General features: G+C 47.5%; 1 pseudogene; it reads left to right on the plus strand.

The window, feature by feature from the left end:
* Positions 1–21,075, plus strand: part of LOC141126578 (uncharacterized) — a 1,610,887-nt pseudogene that overhangs the window by 1,582,693 nt on the left and 7,119 nt on the right.

Below are 21,075 nucleotides of genomic sequence, written 5' to 3' on the forward strand. Positions count from 1 at the left end.
AGGAGTTTAACCTGCCCAAGAACCGCCTAATCTGTGACATGCCCACCAGGTGGAACTCAATGTTGGCCATGCTGCAGCGGCTGTACATGCAGTAGAGGGCCATCAATGAGTACCTGTGCGACTATGGCACCAGGACAGGGTCAGGGGAGCTTGTTTTTTTTTCCCAACGCCAGTGGGCCATGATCAGGGATGCATGCACTGTCCTGTCACCATTTGAGGAGGCCACGAGGATGGTGAGCAGTGACAGTGCATGCATCAGTGACACTGTCCCCCTTGTCCACCTGTTGGAGCACACGCTGCGTGGAATAATGGACAGGGCACTTGAGGCAGAACAGGGGCAGGAAGAGGAGGACTTCCTTAGCTCTCAAGGCCCCCTTTATCCAGACAGTGTTCCTGCGTGCCCGCCGATCACACAGGAAGAGGAGGAGGAGGAGGAGGAGGAGGAAGATTGTGTCAGTATGGAGGTGGAGCCTGGCACTCAGCATCAGCAGCAGTCTTTAAGGGATCAGTCCCAAGAAACACATGGACTTGTACGTGGCTGGGAGGAGGTGGCTGCGGACCATGTCGTCCTTAGTGACCCAGAGGACTCCGGACCGAATGCCTCAGCAAACCTACGCTGCATGGCCTCCCTGATCCTGCAAAGCCTGCGTAAGGATCCTCGTATTCGTGGTATCAAGGAGAAGGACCAATACTGGCTGGCAACCCTCCTTGATCCACGTTACAAGGGTAAGGTTGCGGACCTTATCTTGCCATCGCAGAGGGAGCAGAGGATGAAACATCTTCGGGAGGCCTTGCAGAAAGGTCTGTGCAACGCGTTCCCAGAGACTGGGAGGTTACAAACTCCTGTTTCTGGACAACGTGTTGCTGAGGCTTCGGTCAGTCAAAGAAGGAGCGGTGGAGAAGGTGGCCGTCTGACCGATGCATTCAGACAATTTTTTGGTCCGCAGCCCCAAGGTATGATCGGTTCCAGCAACCATCGCCAGCGTCTGTTTTACATGGTGCAGGAATACCTAGGGGCATGATCAGACTTGGACACCTTTCCCACCGAAAATCCTCTGGGTTACTGGGTCTTGAGGATGGATCACTGGCCAGAGCTTGCACAGTATGCAATTGAGCTACTGGCCTGTCCTGCATCCAGCGTTCTTTCGGAACGCACATTCAGTGCTGATGGAGGCGTGGTAACCGATCACAGGGTGCGTCTGTCCACCGACTCGGTCGATCGACTGACCTTCATAAAAATGAATCAGTCTTGGATCACCACCAGCTACCAAGCACCTGATGCTGATGTAACCGAATATTTTTTTTTGAAATCTCAGATCCCTTCAAAGACTGCCTATGCTGATGCTGAGTGACTATCCCTGAGTAATTATCCTCTTCCTCCTCAATCATCACGCTGATAGCTTGTAAGAACATTTTTGGTTCTGGGCGCCACAACCAGTGCCTAAGGCACAATTTTTCTGCTCCTGTCTAACAGGGGCGTGTAATTACAATTTTTGATGCAATACTTTGCAGCAGGGCTCGTTCCTGCATTCCAACTAGAGTGTCTGTGAGGGGTTGCAGTGTTGTGGCACCAGCACCAGTGCCCAAGGCCCAATTTTTCTGCTCCTGTCTAACAGGGGCATGTAATTACAATTTTTGATGCAATACTTTGCAGCAGGGCTCGTTCCTGCGTTCCAACTAGAGTGTCTGTGAGGGGTTGCAGTGTTGTGGCACCATCACCAGTGCCTAAGGCCCAATTTTTCTGCCCCTGTCTAACAGGGGCGTGTAATTACAATTTTTGATGCAATACTTTGCAGCAGGGCTCGTTCCTGCGTTCCAACTAGAGTGTCTGTGAGGGGTTGCAGTGTTGTGGCACCAGCACCAGTGCCTAAGGCCCAATTTTTCTGCCCCTGTCTAACAGGGGCGTGTAATTACAATTTTTGATGCAATACTTTGCAGCAGGGCTCGTTCCTGCGTTCCAACTAGAGTGTCTGTGAGGGGTTGCAGTGTTGTGGCACCAGCACCAGTGCCTAAGGCCTAATTTTTCAGCTCCTGTTCAACAGGGGCATGTAATTACAATTCTTGATCTAATATTTCACAGCAGGGCCCTGTGAGGGCTTACAGTGTTGTGGCCACAGCAACACCTAAGGCCCAAATTTCTGCTGAGTATATAGAGCAGGACCCTACTTTCAAACATCTAACTTACAAACGACTCCTACTTGCAAACGGAAGGAGTCAACAGGAAGTGAGATGAAATCTACCCCTAGGAAGGGAAATTCTCTCCTGTAAGAGTTAATATGGGAAAAAAAATTCTCCTTTCCACTGATGCTTTCCAATCCTTGTTCCACAAAAAAACCCAAATTTTCAAAAAACATTTTTCATTGGGACAAAAAGTGAGGTGAAATCTTCTGAAGAGGAGGAAAGACAGCAAAACAAATGTCACAGGGGTGATAACCCTTCCCTATGTTTTCCAAAAAGCTTAAAAAAGATTTTTTGGCTGGAGCTAAACACGTTAAAAATGTTCAAAATTACAAAGAGATTCTACTTAACAACAAACCTACAGTCCCTGTCTTGTTTGCACCGCCTGTATACTGCTGTTCAGAGTATATAGGGCCTGGTGGCCCCACACCTTTCCTTATTTTAATTTGGGTGCGGGGTTCCCCTTAATATCCATACAAGACCCAAAGGGCCTGGTAATGGACTGGGGGGTACCCATGCCGTTTGTCTCACTGATTTTCATCCATATTGCCAGGACCCGACATGACATTAAACCCGCAAGCAGTTTTAAATGAGATTTTTTCCTTTAAAAATGAAATTTGGTGCAGGGACTGTTCTAAACACGGGAAACACGCGTCACTTTACAGGCATACTATAGACACCCCCCAGGTACGATATTTAAAGGAATATTTCACTTTTTTTTTTTACTTTAAGCATCATTAAAATCACTGCTCCCGAAAAAACGGCCGTTTTTAAAAGTTTTTTTTGCATTGATACATGTCCCCTGGGGTAGGACCCGGGTCTCCAAACCCTTTTTGGGACAATACCATGCAAATTAGCCTTTAAAATGAGCACTTTTGATTTCGAACGTTCGAGTCCCATAGACGTCAATGGGGTTCTAACGTTCGTGCGAACTTTCGGTCCGTTCGCAGGTTCTGGTGCGAACCGAACCGGGGGGTGTTCGGCTCATCCCTACTCCCCATCTACCTCCGACCATGACAGGTTCTCCGGCCGGCAGAACCATCACTTTTGGTTGGATTGCAAGCCGCAATCCCAACCCTGCTCTGCCCTCTTACTTCTGGATGGGCCCTTACAAAGCCTGGCAGCCAGATGCCCCCGGGATAGGCCCAATCTCCAGCCTAGCAGTCCGGGGCATATGACACACGTCCACCCAGACAGCTGTCCAGGTGGCACAGAACACAGAACTATATATGCAGGTTCTCCCAGCAGGCCAAGGGATTCAAGAAAACCTCTGCCCATTGGCTGAGATACCCAATATACTTATAACCTGACCTTGGGTTGCCCTTCTCGTATCTAGTACCACCAAGCACCCGGCCACCTAGTGGTAGAAGAGAAACGTGCAACAAGGCCAAACTTAGGGAGAAATCAATAGATCTCTATCAAATCAACCAAGATAACTACTCCTGGCAAGTAAATTTGTGAGCAGCTCCCTGACTAAACCTTAGGGTGCTACATATATGTACCCAGATGGTTAATCACAAGGAGGAGCAGCCAGTCACAAATCACTGATATGTCTATAGCAGGGACAGGAGCCCTGTACCAGGAATAGGATAACCTCCTGACTTACCTGTGTGGTCTGGTCTGACATGGAAGAGATCCCATGCTGGTGGCCGTATGTTCAAGATGGAGACTGAGAAGCAGTTCAACCTTCTGGAACCAGCTCTAAAATGGCTGAAAACAGGAAAAAAGACAGGATGTAAGATTTGATACACGCTCAGACTGGTATTTCCTGTAATTGTCTCATACGGAGAATCAGTGGCGGAATTACCAACAAAAAAAGCAGAAATATTGCCTGGATCAACCTATTAGTTAAATTAATTTAGTAAATGGCCACTGTTGCGGGTAAGTGTAAAACAATCATGCAGGCATAGGCCTGCATGCAGTTCAAGTTGCCCTAAAATTCATATAAGGAAAAACTGGGAGAAAGAGTTCTCCAAAGAGGGTCAACAAGGAACACTAATGTAAACACAAACCAGCTTTATTAATTACCAAAAATAGAAAACCAAATTGAAATACAAAATGTGAAAAAGAGCAATATGGACAGACCACAAACCAATTAAAAATTGGACAACGTTGTCACAGGGGATAATTAAAAAAAAGAGGGAGAAGAGGGAGCCATGAGATCAGCTGTGTGTCCTCTCTCATCCCCTGCCAGAGAGGACGGACGGGCAAGTAGAACGTTAATGCCGCCGGTGTCTCTGTACTATTGTTCTATGACACACGATCTCCGTTCAGAGCCGTGCTGTCCTGAGAAAGCAGATGGCACTGATGGAAATTAATAGCAGGCACTGATGAGCACTGATGAGCACTGATGAGCACTGATAGAAGGCACTGATGAGCACTGATAGAAGGCACTGATGAGCACTGATGAGCACTGATAGACGGCACTGATGAGCACTAATAGAAGGCACTGATAGAAGTCACTGATGGAAATTAATAGCAGGCACTGATGAGCACTGATAGACGGCACTGATGAGCACTAATAGAAGGCACTGATGAGCACTGATGAGCACTGATAGAAGGCACTGATGAGCACTGATAGAGGGCAGTGATGGGCACTGATGAGCACTAATAGCAGGCACTGATGAGCACTGATAGAAGGCACTGATGGGCACTGATGAACACTGATAGAGGGCACTGATGGGCACTGATGAGCTCTTATAGAAGGCACTGATGAGCACTGATAGATGGCACTGATGAGCACTGATAGACAGCACTGATGAGCACTGATAGACTGCACTGATGAGCACTGATAGAAGGCACTGATGAGCACTGATAGAAGGCACTGATGAGCACTGATAGAAGGCACTGATGGGCACTGATAGAAGGCACTGATGAGCACTGATAGAAGGCACTGATGAGCACTGATAGAAGGCACTGATTGGCACTGATGAGCACTGATAGAAGGCACTGATGAGCACTGATAGAAGGCACTGATGAGCAATGATAGAAGGCACTGATGAGCACTGATAGAAGGCACTGATGAGCACTGATAGAAGGCACTGATGGGCACTGATGAGCACTAATAGCAGGCACTGATGAGCACTGATAGAAGGCACCGATGGGCACTGATGAGCACTGATAGAGGGCACTGATGGGCACTGATGAGCTCTTATAGAAGGCACTGATGAGCACTGATAGATGGCACTGATGAGCACTGATAGACAGCACTGATGAGCACTGATAGACGGCACTGATGAGCACTGATAGAAGGCACTGATGAGCACTGATAGACAGCACTGATGAGCACTGATAGGCGGCACTGATGAGCACTGATAAAAGGCACTGATGAGCACTGATAGAAGGCACTGATGAGCACTGATAGACGGCACCGATGAGCACTGATAAAAGGCACTGATGAGCACTGATAGAAGGCACTGATGAGCACTGATAGAAGGCACTGATGAGCACTGATAGAAGGCACTGATAGGCACTGATGAGCACTGATAGAAGGCACTGATGAGCACTGATAGAAGGCACTGATGAGCACTGATAGAAGGCAATGATGGGCACTGATGAGCACTGATAGAAGGCACTGATGGGCACTGATAGAAGGCACTGATGGACACTGATGAGCAATGATAGAAGGCACTGATGAGCACTGATAGAAGGCACTGATGGGCACTGATGAGCACTGATGAGCACTGATAGAAGGCACTGATGAGCACTGATAGACGGCATTGATGAGCACTGATAAAAGGCACTGATGAGCACTGATAGAAGGCACTGATGAGCACTGATAGAAGGCACTGATGGGCACTGATGAGCACTGATAGAAGGCACTGATGAGCACTGATAGAAGGCACTGATGAGCACTGATAGAAGGCACTGATGGGCACTGATGAGCACTGATAGAAGGCACTGATGAGCACTGATAGAAGGCACGGAAGAGCACTGATAGATGGCACTGATGAGCACTGATAGAGGGCACTGATGGATACTGATGAGCACTGATAGAAGACACTGATGAGCACTGATAGAAGGCACTGATGAGCACTGATATAAGGCACGGATGAGCACTGATAGAAGGCACTGATGGGCACTGATAAAAGGCACTAATGGGCACTGATAGGAGGCATTTATGGGCACTGATAGGAGGATTACTGATATTCTTGTCAGTTAACGGCAGTCCTTTCCTAACACAGACACAGTGTGTGAGGAAAGGGCTGTGGATAACCGGCAAGTCTGTTGACATGTGATCAGCTGACATCACATGGTAAAGGGCCGATCTGATTGCGCTGGATGCGTGTCCCAGGGGTCATGCAGGAAGCACAGTTTTGGGAGGATGTCCATGGACACCCTCCCAAAATTGGAAGCCCGGGGCTCGGATGGAAGGGGGGCCCATTATGGTTTCTTGCACCGGGGCCCTGAAGGTTCTAGTTACGCCTCTGCAGAGAATCACTAAAATAATGGAACTGATTAATACAGAGGGTGCAGTATGGAGAGCAGACACTAGATGGTGCTGGTCCAAATAGCTGAAAAGCATAAAGCATCACGAAAAAAAAGATAAAATACAAAAAAAGGCAAAAGAAGAAAAGAAAAACAAAGCACATTTCTAGTTGGGAATCCATGCTGTCCATTCTTACCTGTTGGTGAACAACTAAAACAGAAAAATAATGGTGAAAGAATAATAAAAAGAAAATATATATATTTTTTAATATAATTATTTAACCACTTCAATACCCACCCATAGTAATATGACGCCCGCAGATGGGATCTCCCATCCTGGGTGGGTGTCATATGACGTCCTGGGCTTCCTGGCCGTCCAGGCGGGACGCGCCCGCCGCGTTGCGCGGGACCTGGTGCATTTGCCCGGCAGCCGCGATGTCCACTGGGCACCCACGATTGCCCGTTAACCAAGCAGAACCATGGATCTGTGTGTGTAAACACACAGATCCACATCCTGTCAGGTGAGAGGAGACCGATCTGTGTTCCCAGTACAGAGGAACACCGATCGGCCTCGTCCCCTTGTGAGTCCCCTCCCCCTACAGTTACCATCACCCCCTAGTGGTTAACCCCTTCCCTGCCTGTCACATTTACACAGTAATCAGTGCAATTTTATAGTACTGATCGCTGTATAAATGTGAATGATCCCAAAAATGTGTCAAAAGTGTCCGATGTATCCACCATAATGTCACAGTCACAAAACAATTTGCCGCCATTACTTGTAAAAATAAATAAATAAATTAAATAATTTTAAAAATGCCATAAATCTATCCCGTATTTTGTAGACGCTATAACTTTTGCGCAAACCAATAAATATACGTTTATTGCGATTTTTTACCAAAAATATGTAGAAGAATACGTATCGGCCTAAACTGAGGAATTTTTTTTTTTTTTAAACTGGGATATTTATTATAGAAAAAAGTAAAAAATATTGTGTTTCAAAATTGTCACTCTTCTTTTGTTTATAGCGCAAAAAATAAAAACCGCAGAGGTGATCAAATACCACAAAAAGAAAGCTCTATTTGTGGGGAAAATAAGACATCAATTTTGTTTGGGTACAACGTCGCATGACCGCGCAATTGTCATTCAAAGTGCAACAGCGCTGAAAACTATAAATTGGTCTGGGAAGGAAGGTGGTGAAAATTCCCGGTATTGAAGTGGTTAATTACAAAATAAATAAGAAAAATGATTGGAATGTGAGCTGAGGCAGCCAGGGGAAATGGCAAAAATTGGCATTAATAAGCACTGTATGTGACCAGTACATTGCCACTAGGGAAGTGAGACTACATAACACATACAGTAACTGAGATGACTTACAGTAGATCATTGGCTGAGACTGGCTCCTTTCCATAGATCTGATTTGATGCTTACTTCCACATACCTATAGCCCCACACTTTTGAAATTCTTTGAGATTCGTGGTAGGTCAACTCAACCATTATTAATTCATCTGCCTGCCGTTCAGGCTAAGAATTTTGACCGGGGTCATTTCCATATACTGTTCACCTTAATCACCCAGTTGGGGAAACATGGATTTCTATACACCATTACCTGGATGATATCCTGTTGTTGGACCAGGACAGGAATCAGCTTGTGAATAATCACGAGTTAGTGGTGGTGACTCTGCAAAAGTTTGGAGGACTCATAACCTAGGAGAAGAGTCAGTTGGAGCCGGTCCAGACACTAATTTACCAGGAGGCAAAGCTGGATTTGCGGGAGAACATGGTGTCTCTGCCATCAGCAAAAATTCCCTCCATCCTGGCTTATGTAGAGGAAGTAGGTTTGGCCAATCACCTTCCAGCCAGAAGTTGCCTGCAGCTGCTGGGAACCATGACTTTGATGATAAAGATGGTCGAGTAGGCCAATTTGTACTCTAGCTCATTTCAGAAGGAATTACTATATCAGTGGGACTCCCAGAAGCTATCTTCAAAGATTCTGACAACCCCAGGGATTGAGACAGGGTCTTCTGTGGTGGTTGGAGACCAGACATCTCATACAATGTCACTCTCTTCACTAGCAACCTGGTTAGTAATGACCATGGAAACCAGTAAGACAGACTAGGGTGCCACCTTCAAAGGTCATTGGGCTCAGTACCTCTTATCTTGCCCTTTCTGACCAAGGTGATGCATGAAAATTTTAAGATACTGGCAGTTGTCCTGGACCAGCACAAGCACCCCTGGTATCCATGCCTGCTGCATCTGAGCATACAGCCACCTCTGCCCTTACCCATACCCATACTTATCTTCTGTCACAGCGTCCAGTTCTCCATCCAGGATCCAGAGAAGCTCCGGTTAGTGACCTGGATTTTTAGGTGCGAAGGTTCACAGATTTAGGTTCCTCTTTGAGAGTGGTAAATACTCTCATGAGAGCACAGAAGAGCATCACTAACAAAGTGGTCTACAACAAGGTCTGGCTAAAATTCCAAGAATACGCTACTTCATAGAAGTTTTCTTCAGGGAAGTCTTGAGTCTGTCATGCCCTCAGTTTTCTTCAAAGAGGTCTCAACATTGAGACATGGAGACATTTTATTCATCCTCACCTGGTTGCTGATTTTATCTACATGGAAGGTCTTGATATGGGCCTGTGCATAAGAATGCTCAAAGGGCACATCTCCACTATCTCAGCCTTTACCGTGACTCAGTGGGCCTCTGATAGACTGATTCTTCAATTCATTAAGTCCGTAGTAAAACAAAAGCCTCCCAGAACCATCATGTGCAGTATCCTACATTGGACCTCACAGTAGTACTCAAGTACCTGTTTGTTTCTAAATTCCCAGGGGAGGTATTGCTATGGGACTTGACGTTAAAGATGGCTTTCCTGGTAGTGATAGCCTCAGCCAGGGGGGTTTCTGAGGTGATGACTCTAGGGTGTAAAGAACCCTGTACGTCCTATCTGGCGGACAGTTGTTCTGCTCCCAATGCTGGGCTTTCCCAAAGTGGTCTCCAGATTACAATCCAAGTCAAGAAATCATGCTGCCTACTTTTCTTCTGGAAGCTGGATGAGAAGTTAGTGCTTTGGATGTAGGGGGGATTCTGACAACTAAAATTGATGCTACCTCGGACTTCAGGTCATCGGATATTCCATCTGTGATTCCCAGAGGGGGCTAGAGCTTTGAGTAGAGCAATTTCTTCTTGGCTTGTGAAAGTGATCTCCTTGGTGTATAAGTATAGGGGGTTGGCCCTTCCAGAGGCAATAACAACGCACTCCACAAGAAGTGTTTCAATGACCTGGGTATCTACATGTAGAGTCTTGCCAGAGACAATTTTCAAGGCGGTGAGGTGGTCATCCATACACACTTTTCTTATTATCGCATAGATCTGTCATTGTGTGCAACTGGTACATTTGGCAAAACTATTATCTCTTCAGCCAGAGGCCACAATTAAACTTATTTGTTTTCTGAATCATCCCACTCTGGTTATCTAGCTAATTCCCAGTGGTAGGCTGACATGTAGCCATAAGAAAAAAATTAAATATCAAATACTTACTGCAATTTTCTTTTCCAGACAAGCTCCATGTCACCACAAACTCCCACCCAGGTGCAGAAATCTAGCTACGTAACACCGGCCTGGGGGAGGAAGTCAAATTTATGAGTTAGGTGCTGAAAGGTAGGGGTATGGGCTGGGCATACTCAGTGATAGGTTTACATGGAGCTCCTCCGGAAAGGAAAATTTCAGTAAGTTTTAGATATTCCATTTTTGTTTTTCAGGTATTAATAATGCAGAAGCATCATATCCCAACACAAATATTTTTGCACAGGAGAGGCTTGATCCTGCTCAAAAATTGTATATTTTCTTGCAGCTGTCACACATCTGTGGAGAAATTGGGCCTTGGGTGTTGGTAATGCCGAAACACTGTAACCCAAAACAGTTCTTCCTCCAGAGCGCAGGATGGACCCTTGTAAAAAAAATTGCAGCCTTTGCAACAGTTCCATAGCTGCAGAAAAATGTGTGATGTCACATTTAATTTGCTGTTGCAAATAACAGCACCTTTGACCCAATTTTGAGGTAATAGTAGCAGGCCTACAGCAGTGCCAGGTAGACCGGAGAGCTATGAGTAAGGCTTTGTAAGCCAAAACACATTAGCTTTCTGCTGCATACTGGACCATTTGACTCTGCGGATTTAGAAAGGACTCCAGCTTTGACTTTTTCGAGTACCAAGTGGATGGGGCTGATAGGACCCCAGCTGGGAGAGACGTGATGAGTAGGGATGAGCTTTGTGTTCGAGTCGAACCCATGTTCGACTCGAATATCGCCTGTTCGACCGTTCGCCGAATTACGAACGATATGGGCTTTGGCCAATTATGGCTCAGGGGCTTTAGTACATGCCCCGCACTATATAAGGCCGCCTGCACAGCGGCCCTGTGTAGTGTGTTATGGCATTCAGATAGAGAGATAAAGAGAGAGAGAGAGAGAGACAGACAGTGTCATTTGATTTAAGTTAGATAGAGTAGGCAGGTCAAGCCAGTTAGCTGCATTTACAGTGTATTGTGTATATATATGCATCCCAGGTGTTGTATATATATATATATATATATATATATATATATATATATATATATATATATACACTGTATTCAGTTTAGCTAGAACCTGTTCTTCTCTTCCTAATATACTGACAGGCAGGCAGGTGTTTTTACAGTATTTTCAGCTACTGTACTGTGTACCCCGCACAGTCTCACCTACAGTATAGCTACCTGCAGCCAAGTGCTTGTATAGGCTCATTGAAATATTTCCAGCTACTGTACTGTGTACCCTGCACAGTCTGACCTACAGTATAGCAACCTGCAGCCAAGTGCTTGTGTAGGCTCATTGAAATATTTCCAGCTACTGTACTGTGTACCCTGCACAGTCTGACCTACAGTATAACAACCTGCAGTCAGGTGCTTGTGTAGGCTCATTGAAGTATTTCCAGCTACTGTACTGTGTACCCTGCAAGTCTCACCTACAGTATAGCAACCTGCAGCCAGGTGCTTGTGTAGGCTCATTGAAGTATTTCCAGCTACTGTACTGTGTACCCCGCACAGTATGACCTACAGTATAACAACCTGCAGCCAGGTGCTTGTGTAGGCTCATTGAAGTATTTCCAGCTACTGTACTGTGTACCCTGCACAGTCTCACCTACCATATAGCAACCTGCAGCCAAGTGCTTGTATAGGCTCATTGAAATATTTCCAGCTACTGTACTGTGTACCCTGCACAGTCTGACCTACAGTATAGCAACCTGCAGCCAAGTGCTTGTGTAGGCTCATTGAAATATTTCCAGCTACTGTACTGTGTACCCTGCACAGTCTGACCTACAGTATAACAACCTGCAGCCAGGTGCTTGTGTAGGCTCATTGAAGTATTTCCAGCTACTGTACTGTGTACCCTGCACAGTCTCACCTACAGTATAGCAACCTCCAGCCAGGTGCTTGTGTAGGCTCATTGAAGTATTTCCAGCTACTGTACTGTGTACCCCGCACAGTATGACCTACAGTATAGCAACCTGCAGCCAGGTGCTTGTGTAGGCTCATTGTAGTATTTCCAGTTACTGTACTGTGTACCCTGCACAGCCTCACCTACAGTATAGCAACCTGCAGCCAAGTGCTTGTGTAGGCTCAATTAAGTATTTCCAGCTACTGTACTGGGTACCCTGCACAGTCTGACCTACAGTATAGCAACCTGCAGCCAGGTGCTTGTGTAGGCTCATTGAAGTATTTCCAGCTACTTTACTGTGTACCCTGCACAGTCTGACCTACAGTATAGCAACCTGCAGCCAGGTGCTTGTGTAGGCTCATTGAAGTATTTCCAGCTACTGTACTGTGTACCCTGCTCAGTCTCACCTACAGTATAGCAACCTGCAGCCAGGTGCTTGTGTAGGCTCTTTGAAGTATTTCCAGTTACTGTACTGTGTACCCTGCACAGTCTGACCTACAGTAGCGCAACATGCAGCCAGATGCTTGTGTAGGCTCATTGAAGTATTTCCAGTTACTGTATTGTGTACCCTGCACAGTCTGACCTACAGTATAGCAACCTGCAGCCAGGTGCTTGTGTAGGCTCATTGAAGTATTTCCAGTTACTGTATTGTGTACCCTGCACAGTCTGACCTACAGTATAGCAACCTGCAGCCAGGTGCTTGTGTAGGCTCATTTAAGTATTTACAGCTACTGTACTGTGTACCTTGCACAGTCTCACCTACAGTATAGCAACCTGCAGCCAGGTGCTTGTGTAGGCTCACAAGTGTATATATATATATATATATATATATATATGCCAGCTTAGTGCAGCTACATCTCACTAAAGGCCAAAAGTATGTCTGGAAGGCCAACAAGGAGAGGCAGACAGTCACAAGCCAATAAAAGAGGGCAAGCAGGCTCTGTGTCTAGAGGCAACAGTGCTGGTCGTGGAGACGGTGCATCCTCATCAGCACATGGCCGTGGGACATGCTTGGCCTTTTTTTCGGCAGCTGGCTGTGTTGAGCCGCAACATGCGGAAGACTTGGTCGAGTGGATGACCAAGCCGTCCTCATCCTCCTCATCCTCTCTCACCCATGCCCAGGGTACTTTGTCTGGCAAAGCAGCTGCCAACACGGCCTCTTCCCTCGGCTCAATGGCATCAGTGACTCCTTCCCTAGCCCGACCATGTCCTCCTGAGGAGTCCCTCTAACTGTTTGACCACAGTGTTAGGTACATGGTCTAGGAGGATGCCCAGCATTTGGAAGGCTCTGATGATGATACTGAGCTAGATGAAGGCAGTAACATGAGCACGGACAGAGGGGGTGCCCAAGAAGGACAGCAATCTGGCAGTCATGCTCCCCCTGCTGCAACATACTGCCAGGTTTGCTCCAGTGATGAGGAGGGAGGGGATGAAGAGGTCACTGACTCAACGTGGCTGCCTGATAGGAGAGAGGAGGAGGAGGCACATCACCAACGAGGCAGGATGCCCTCCAGGGGCCAGCCTAAGGGCATCACACTGACTGCATCACACCGCAAAGCTCTGCATGTTCAGGGCGCTGCTGTCTCTACACGTTATTCCAAAAGTTCTTTGGTGTGGGTCTTTTTTGAGACGAGTGCATCAGATCGCACCGCTACTATTTGCCACGTATGTCTCAAGCGTATCTCGCTTGGCCAAAACATCTCCCGCTTGGGCACCACATGCTTGACCAGACATATGTTGACCTGCCATGCAGTTCATTGGCAAGCGTATCTAAAAGATCCACACCAAAGAACTAAGAGGACCTCTCCTTGCTCCTCATCAGCTGAGATCTCCAACCCCACTATACCTTCAGTCCTCTCTGAGACCTGCACTGAGAGGAATGAAGGTATAGAATTAGGTGTGTCACAGCCAAGCACTTTAGGGCAACCTGCTATCGGTACATCAATGTCAGATTGTACCAGGCATATTTCCCTGCCCCAGCTGCTGCACCGCAGAAAGAAGTTCGCTCCCAGCCATCCACATGCCCAGCTGTTGAATGCTAGCTTGGCAAAATTGCTAGCACTTCTGCTACCTTTTCAGTTGGTAGACTCTGCCCCCTTCCGTGAGTTTGTGGAATGTTCATTTCCTCAGTGGCAGATTCCCAAACGCCACTTTTTCTCATGGAAGGCGATTCCGGCTCTCTACCGGCATGTGGAAGGCAATGTCCATGCCTCGCTGGACAGGGCGGTCAGCGGTAAGGTGCATATTACCGCTGACTCATGGTCCAGCAGGCATGGACAGGGACGTTACCTAAGTTTCACCGCGCATTGGCTGACTCTGCGGGCAGCTGGGAAGAATGCAGGACAAGGTGCAGTAGTGTTGGAGATTGTTCCACCACCACGCCTATAAAAATGCCACTACTAATTATTGTGACACACCTCTGTACTCCACCCCCTCCTCTTCTTCTTCCTCCATGGCCTCTTCCTGTGCTTTGTCCTCGGAACCAGCGCTGATCCGTAGGCTTTCAAGGGGCTACACAAGTACGCAGGCCAAAAGATGCCATGAGGTGCCTGAGCTGGTGTGCTTGGGGGACAGGAGCCACACTGGGGCAGAGGTTCTGTCAGCTCTGCAGGGGCAGGTTCAGAGGTGGTTGAGGACACGCCAACTTAAGGCAGGAATGGTGGTTTGCTACAATGGCACCAACCCCCCCCTCTGCCCTCTGACAGGGACAACTGACCCATGTACCCTGTTTGGCTCACGTCCTTAACTTGGTGGTGCAGCGGTTCTTGGGCAGGTACCCGGGCTTACAGGATGTCCTGAGGCAGGCCAGGAAAGTCTGTGTGCATTTCCGACGGTCATATAATGCCAGTGCTCGGCTGGCACACCTCAAAAAGAAATTTAACCTGACCAAGAACTGCCTAATCTGTGACATGCCCACCAGGTGGAACTCAAGGTTGGCCATTCTGCAGTGGCTGCACATGCAGCAGAGGGCCATCAATGAGTACCTGTGCGACTATGGCACCAGGAAAGGGTCAGGGGAGCTTGGTATTTTTTCCCCACGCCAGTGGGCCATGATCAGGGATGCATGCACTGTCCTGTCACCAATTGAGGAAGCCACGAGGATGGTGAGCAGTGACAGTGCATGCATCAGTGACACTGTCCCCCTTGTCCACCTGTTGGATCACACGCAGTTGGAGCACATGAAAATGGAGGACACCCCCTCCCCCTCTGTGATCTACAAGAAAATGGAGGACACCCCTCCCCCTCTCTGAGCTACAAGAAAATGGAGGACACCCCCTCCCCCTCTCTGAGCTACAAGAAAATGGAGGACACCCCCTCCCGTCTGTGATCTACAAGAAAATGGAGGACACCCCTCCCGTCTGTGATCTACAAGAAAAGGGAGGACACTCCTCCCCCTCCTTCTATGGTGATGCAGTCAGAGACAGACAAGAAGTTGAAGGAGAAACTTCCGGAGAGATTGGGTAATATGGGGGACCATGGAGGGGAGTACAGGGGGGACACTGGGATAGGGAGGGGAGAATGTAACCATGGGGGGGGCAGTACAGGAAATACGTAAAACACAATCAGACGATGGAGAACTTTTCATACAGAACATCTCGAGAGAGAAACATTACACTCCATCCTATCATATCACCCCTCCCCCATCCTATCATATCACCCCTCCTTCATCCTATCATATCACCCCTCCCCCATCCTATCACATCACCCCTCCCCCCATCCTATCACATCACCCCTCCCTCCATCCTATCACATCACCCCTCCCCCCATCCTATCACATCACCCCTCCCCCCATCCTATCACATCACCCCTCCCCCATCCTATCACATCACCCCTCCCCCCATCCTATCACATCACCCCTCCCCCCCCATCCTATCACATCACCCCTCCCCCCCATCCTATCACATCACCCCTCCCCCCATCCTATCACATCACCCCTCCCCCCATCCTATCACATCACCCCTCCCCCCATCCTATCACATCACCCCTCCCTCCATCCTATCACATCACCCCTCCCCCATCCTATCACATCACCCCTCCCCCCATCCTATCACATCACCCCTCCCCCCCATCCTATCACATCACCCCTCCCCCCCATCCTATCACATCACCCCTCCCCCCATCCTATCACATCACCCCTCCCCCATCCTATCACATCACCCCTCCCCCCATCCTATCACATCACCCCTCCCCCCCATCCTATCACATCACCCCCCCATCCTATCACATCACCCCTCCCCCATCCCCTCCCCCTGGTACTGCAATTCTTCTATTCTATATTATTAGAAAAGATAGAGTGTCTGCACTCTGTTCGATCACCTACCTCTCCCCTCCCCCCCACACACGGATCATTATAATAACCTTCATTTTCTCCTATGAGGGGTCGGGGAGACATAAAGATGCCCAAAGCTTTCATGAGAAGTATTGTTCTCCCCTTGTGAGAGCAATAAATTGAAACAAAAAATAAATAAAGTGTAAAAAAATAAAAGAAATCTAAAAGTAAAGGGGCACACACGGGTCGGGCACACGTATGTAGATGGAGATCGCACCGCACATGTGAGATATTACTGCAATCATCAGACTGATAATAATTCCCGGCCCGTCATTCATCATTATCTCTAATCTCATATCCTGGGAAGGATTATAAAGCTTCAAAATTCAACAAAACGTCCCAGATCACTTCCCAGCCAGCCTGCAATACAATGATAGAGTTAGGGGTGCAGATAATAGTGGGGGGAGGGGTGACGTGTCCGCTGCAACTTACACATATATTAGTAAATGTGTACAATGTATATTTATATTTACCTCTTCCTGCACTGTAGGGGGAGACAACGAGCACAGCACACACTGCTTTCACTTTAGATCGGTGTGAAGAGCTCCCCGCACAGTGCAGATTACAGTTCGGCTGATGATCGGGGAGCTCGGTCTCAGCCGCCCCGCTCCTATCAAGATATACAGGGGACCCTCAAGGGCCCCCTGCAGCATGGGGCCTGGGCACCATGGCAAACCCCTATAATTCCACCACTGCCGCAATAATGATCATCACTGTAAATTCTCTGGGTAAATAAAAAGATCTACACTTCACCAGCAGAAATTCCAAATCTGGCCAACAATAAGTGTCCTCAAGTTTACTATCAGAGCACCACTCATTTAAAACATAAATACAAAGGCCGCCTCCTTTGCTCTCCCCTGATTTGCTGTTTCTAACCTGGCGATAGAAAGTGCGGCCAGATATGTGTGTAATAGTGTCCTCTACAAGAGGATGAAGCCACCTTTCAGTTATTATCAACAGACGGCACTCTTTAACCAAACTGCATGTAGCGATCTGCAACTCATCCATTTTAGGCCCCATTCACACCTGAGCGTAGTGTTTTCAGGCAGAAAGTCGCGCGTGTTTGCCGCAATTTTATACATGTCAAAAGGTCACCAATGTAAAAAAAAAAGTAGAAAAACGCCTGTAATCTGCATTAAAAAAAATTTCCAGAGCTTGTTTGAGCTTCAGGCGTTTTGGAGCTTTTAGCTTCAGATTCTATTGTGTCATCCCAGAGAATGGAGGGAGGTGTCCTCTTTTGTGAACCCTCTCCCCCACACTGTGTTTTTAGTCAGTGTGGCCCCCGGGGCATCTGTGAGGGAGGGGCCCCCTGTGAGGAAGCTGGCTCACAATGTGATTGAAGTCTTCCCAGATCCGTAGTGCAGACAAAGAACGTCCCTCACACCTCTCAGCCAGGACAAGAAGCCTCCATCTTCCATCAGGGACACGGAGGAGAACTTTCTCTATATTGTGGACACTTGTAAACAGGAGGAAGAGAAGCCGAGATTTGGGAGAGATTTCCCCCTTCATGTCCAGTCACCCGACCATAGTAGACTCATCAGTGTGACCATCCGAGAGGACCCCAACCATAGAAGACTCATCAGAGGAGCCAAGAGGGACCATCTGAGAGGACCTCAACCATAGAAGACTCATCAGAGGAGCCAAGAGGGACCGTCCGAGAAGACCCCAACCATAGAAGACTCATCACAGGAACTCTACATCAACCTCCAGACCAGGACAACATCAGCCAGGTATTTATCTCCCACTGACCACCACTCCCATCCCCCTACTGCCTTCCTTTCCAGCTCCTTGTTTCCTTAGTGTCTCCCAGTTCACCCCGCATCTTCCCCATCCTTCCCCTGTCCCTCACATTATCCTGTCCACCCCCTGTGCCCCGTATTGACCCCCCCAGCTCACTGTGCCCTTTTTACACTTCTGGTCCCCCACTGTTGCCATAAAACTACTTAGCACCAGTGCCTCCTGTACCTCTATTTAGAACTTTAGACTCCCCCTTGTTCCTGCCCCATTTTTTCTACTAATCACTAATGCCCAACATCCCCCCCCCCAAATTAATCAACTGATAACAGCAGGCATCCCCCTTCCCCCACACTGACCACTGATAATGGGCACTTTTACCTCGACATCCCCATCTACCCCCCCCCCCCCAACTGCCCCCATGTTGTGTGTCTGGTGTGGGGTGTACATGGATAGTGGGAAGAGGGAGTAACACAAGATTTCTAGCTTGTAGGGGAGCCTGAGGAACCCCAAAAGTGTGTGCTGATTACTAGACTGATCCCCAACCCTCATAGTGCACCAGATTGTATGTAAGATTTGTATCTGCCTGTGTGTGGTCAGCCAGCTAGATATGGGTGGAGTCTCCCTCTAGTGGTGGTCAGAGGTATTGCAGGCTGTGCCAAGTCTATCACAATAATCTCCCTCTCCTTCCCTCCTCCACCATACAAGGTCCTCTCCTGGTTTTCTAGTTCCCGTGGTCTTCCATCCTTGTCATGTGTGTTGCAGTGGTGGGATAATAGAGTGTGTGTGCTGTTATACAGCTGTTACCCCTGTCTGGGCTGGGAACTTGGGGTTCTCCTGACAATCTGCCAGTGTGCTGGGTGATTTCTGTGGATATACAACAGAAGGTGATCCCCCGTGTGTTGTCTGACCCCCCACATCCCTGTACACCGATATCATAGTCTGTAACAACACATAGAGGACATTTCTCCTCCCACTGACCACTATGGCTGAACATTGTTTTCATCCTGCTGACCACAGACCCAAATCATTTGTCCCCCCTGACCAGCAGTATAAGGGGCACTATGACTATAATATTGTGCTGACCCCTCTACTCTATATATTGTGTTGTACATTACAATAGTGCTGACCCCTCTACTTTATATATTGTGTTGTACATTACAATAGTGCTGACCTCTCTACTCTATATATTGTGTTGTACATTACAATAGTGCTGACCTCTCTACTCTATATATTGTGTTGTACATTACAATAGTGCTGACCTCTCTACTCTATATATTGTGTTGTACATTACAATAGTGCTGACCGCTCTACTCTATATATTGTGTTGTACATTACAATAGTGCTGACCTCTCTACTCTATATATTGTGTTGTACATTACAATAGTGCTGACCTCACTACTCTATATATTGTGTTGTACATTACAATAGTGCTGACCTCTCTACTCTATATATTGTGTTGTACATTACAATAGTGCTGACCCCTCTACTCTATATATTGTGTTGTACATTACAATAGTGCTGACCGCTCTACTCTATATATTGTGTTGTACATTACAATAGTGCTGACCTCTCTACTCTATATATTGTTTGTACATGACATAGACCAGCTACAGTAGTCTGGAGTGACAGCGGTGACCCCGGAGGTGACACAATTCTTGTAATTTCTGGGGTCATTCATGGCAGAGGATATTGGGGGATGGGATGTTTTCCAAGCGCCTCCTACATAACAATCTATAGTGGTTTATCGATGTTCCGTCATCTTGGACCTCCCAGAGGAAACATGGCAGGGAACATCAGGGGGCGCCAGCAGGGGGGAGGGGCGGCACATTCCCTGTATTGTGATTGGCCGGTTCTCCAGCTGCCCCGATCACTTCTACATGATGACCAATCACTGGCTGAGAATAATACAAAGCTCATTTCTCTATTAGCCTCTTGAATACCAGAAGGATAAAGAATGTACATTGGTAGACAAGGGGTCAGTGAAGGAGGCGGAGCTCTGCTGACTTCCATCATCCAATCACGTGTGAGTAACATTCCATGTTTTTATTTCTGTGCACGTGATTGGATATTCATTACAAAGTGACATTTCACCACATTCACTAATCTCTGGGGGGAAATTTCTTTGAACAGCCTATTTCCACTTAGTAAATCCCCCTTCTGCACCCCCTGCACCCTGACACAGGATGGGGAATGGGGGGACATGTTCTCATGTAAGGTGACTGGATGAGATTTGGGGGTCACACTTGTCTTTGCTGGTATATGGAAGATCACTTGTTGGTGGTAATGGAGGTGAACCCGGCAATGAAGCAGATCTACAGTGCACCTCCCATTACTGTTCCCTCCATGGTGCCGATGTCAGATCTCCAGATCGATATTCTCTGCCCCCCCCCGACAGAGCGCCCCCTTCTGGGACATTTTACATTTTATCTTGTAGCTTTGTGGTCATTAGACCTCACCAGGCAGTTGTTGGTGACAATCTGTCCAAGAGCGGTCTTTATTTTCCCAGCACCTCACTGCGTCCTTTCACCCCTCCCTTCTCACAAATCTTTAAACACTGTGCACCCCAAATACTGCACCCCCTCACATTGCTGACTTAAAGGATAAGTCCCCCCCTGAATCACAGCCCCCCCATGTACCAATATACAATCAATGTACTTCTTTCTATTTATCTTACACCCCCCTTACCTCAGTGTCCAGCTGGCTGTATAATCACTTCTCCATTACTTCCTGGACACACCTTGGGATGTGACACACCCTGTATCGTCTACCCTCCCCCCTTCCACCCACCTCATCAGCTGCACATTTTTCCTATGCAATCACTAATCACTGTTCTCACTAAGTAAACAGCTATAGATCATTCATTTGGCAGAGTGTGCAGGAGCTGAGCGATCAGATAACAGCCGATGTGGATAGAGCTGTAATATTGAAATCAG

This window comes from Aquarana catesbeiana, linkage group LG02 (assembly GCF_042186555.1).
Source record: "Aquarana catesbeiana isolate 2022-GZ linkage group LG02, ASM4218655v1, whole genome shotgun sequence".
Taxonomy (NCBI): domain Eukaryota; kingdom Metazoa; phylum Chordata; class Amphibia; order Anura; family Ranidae; genus Aquarana; species Aquarana catesbeiana.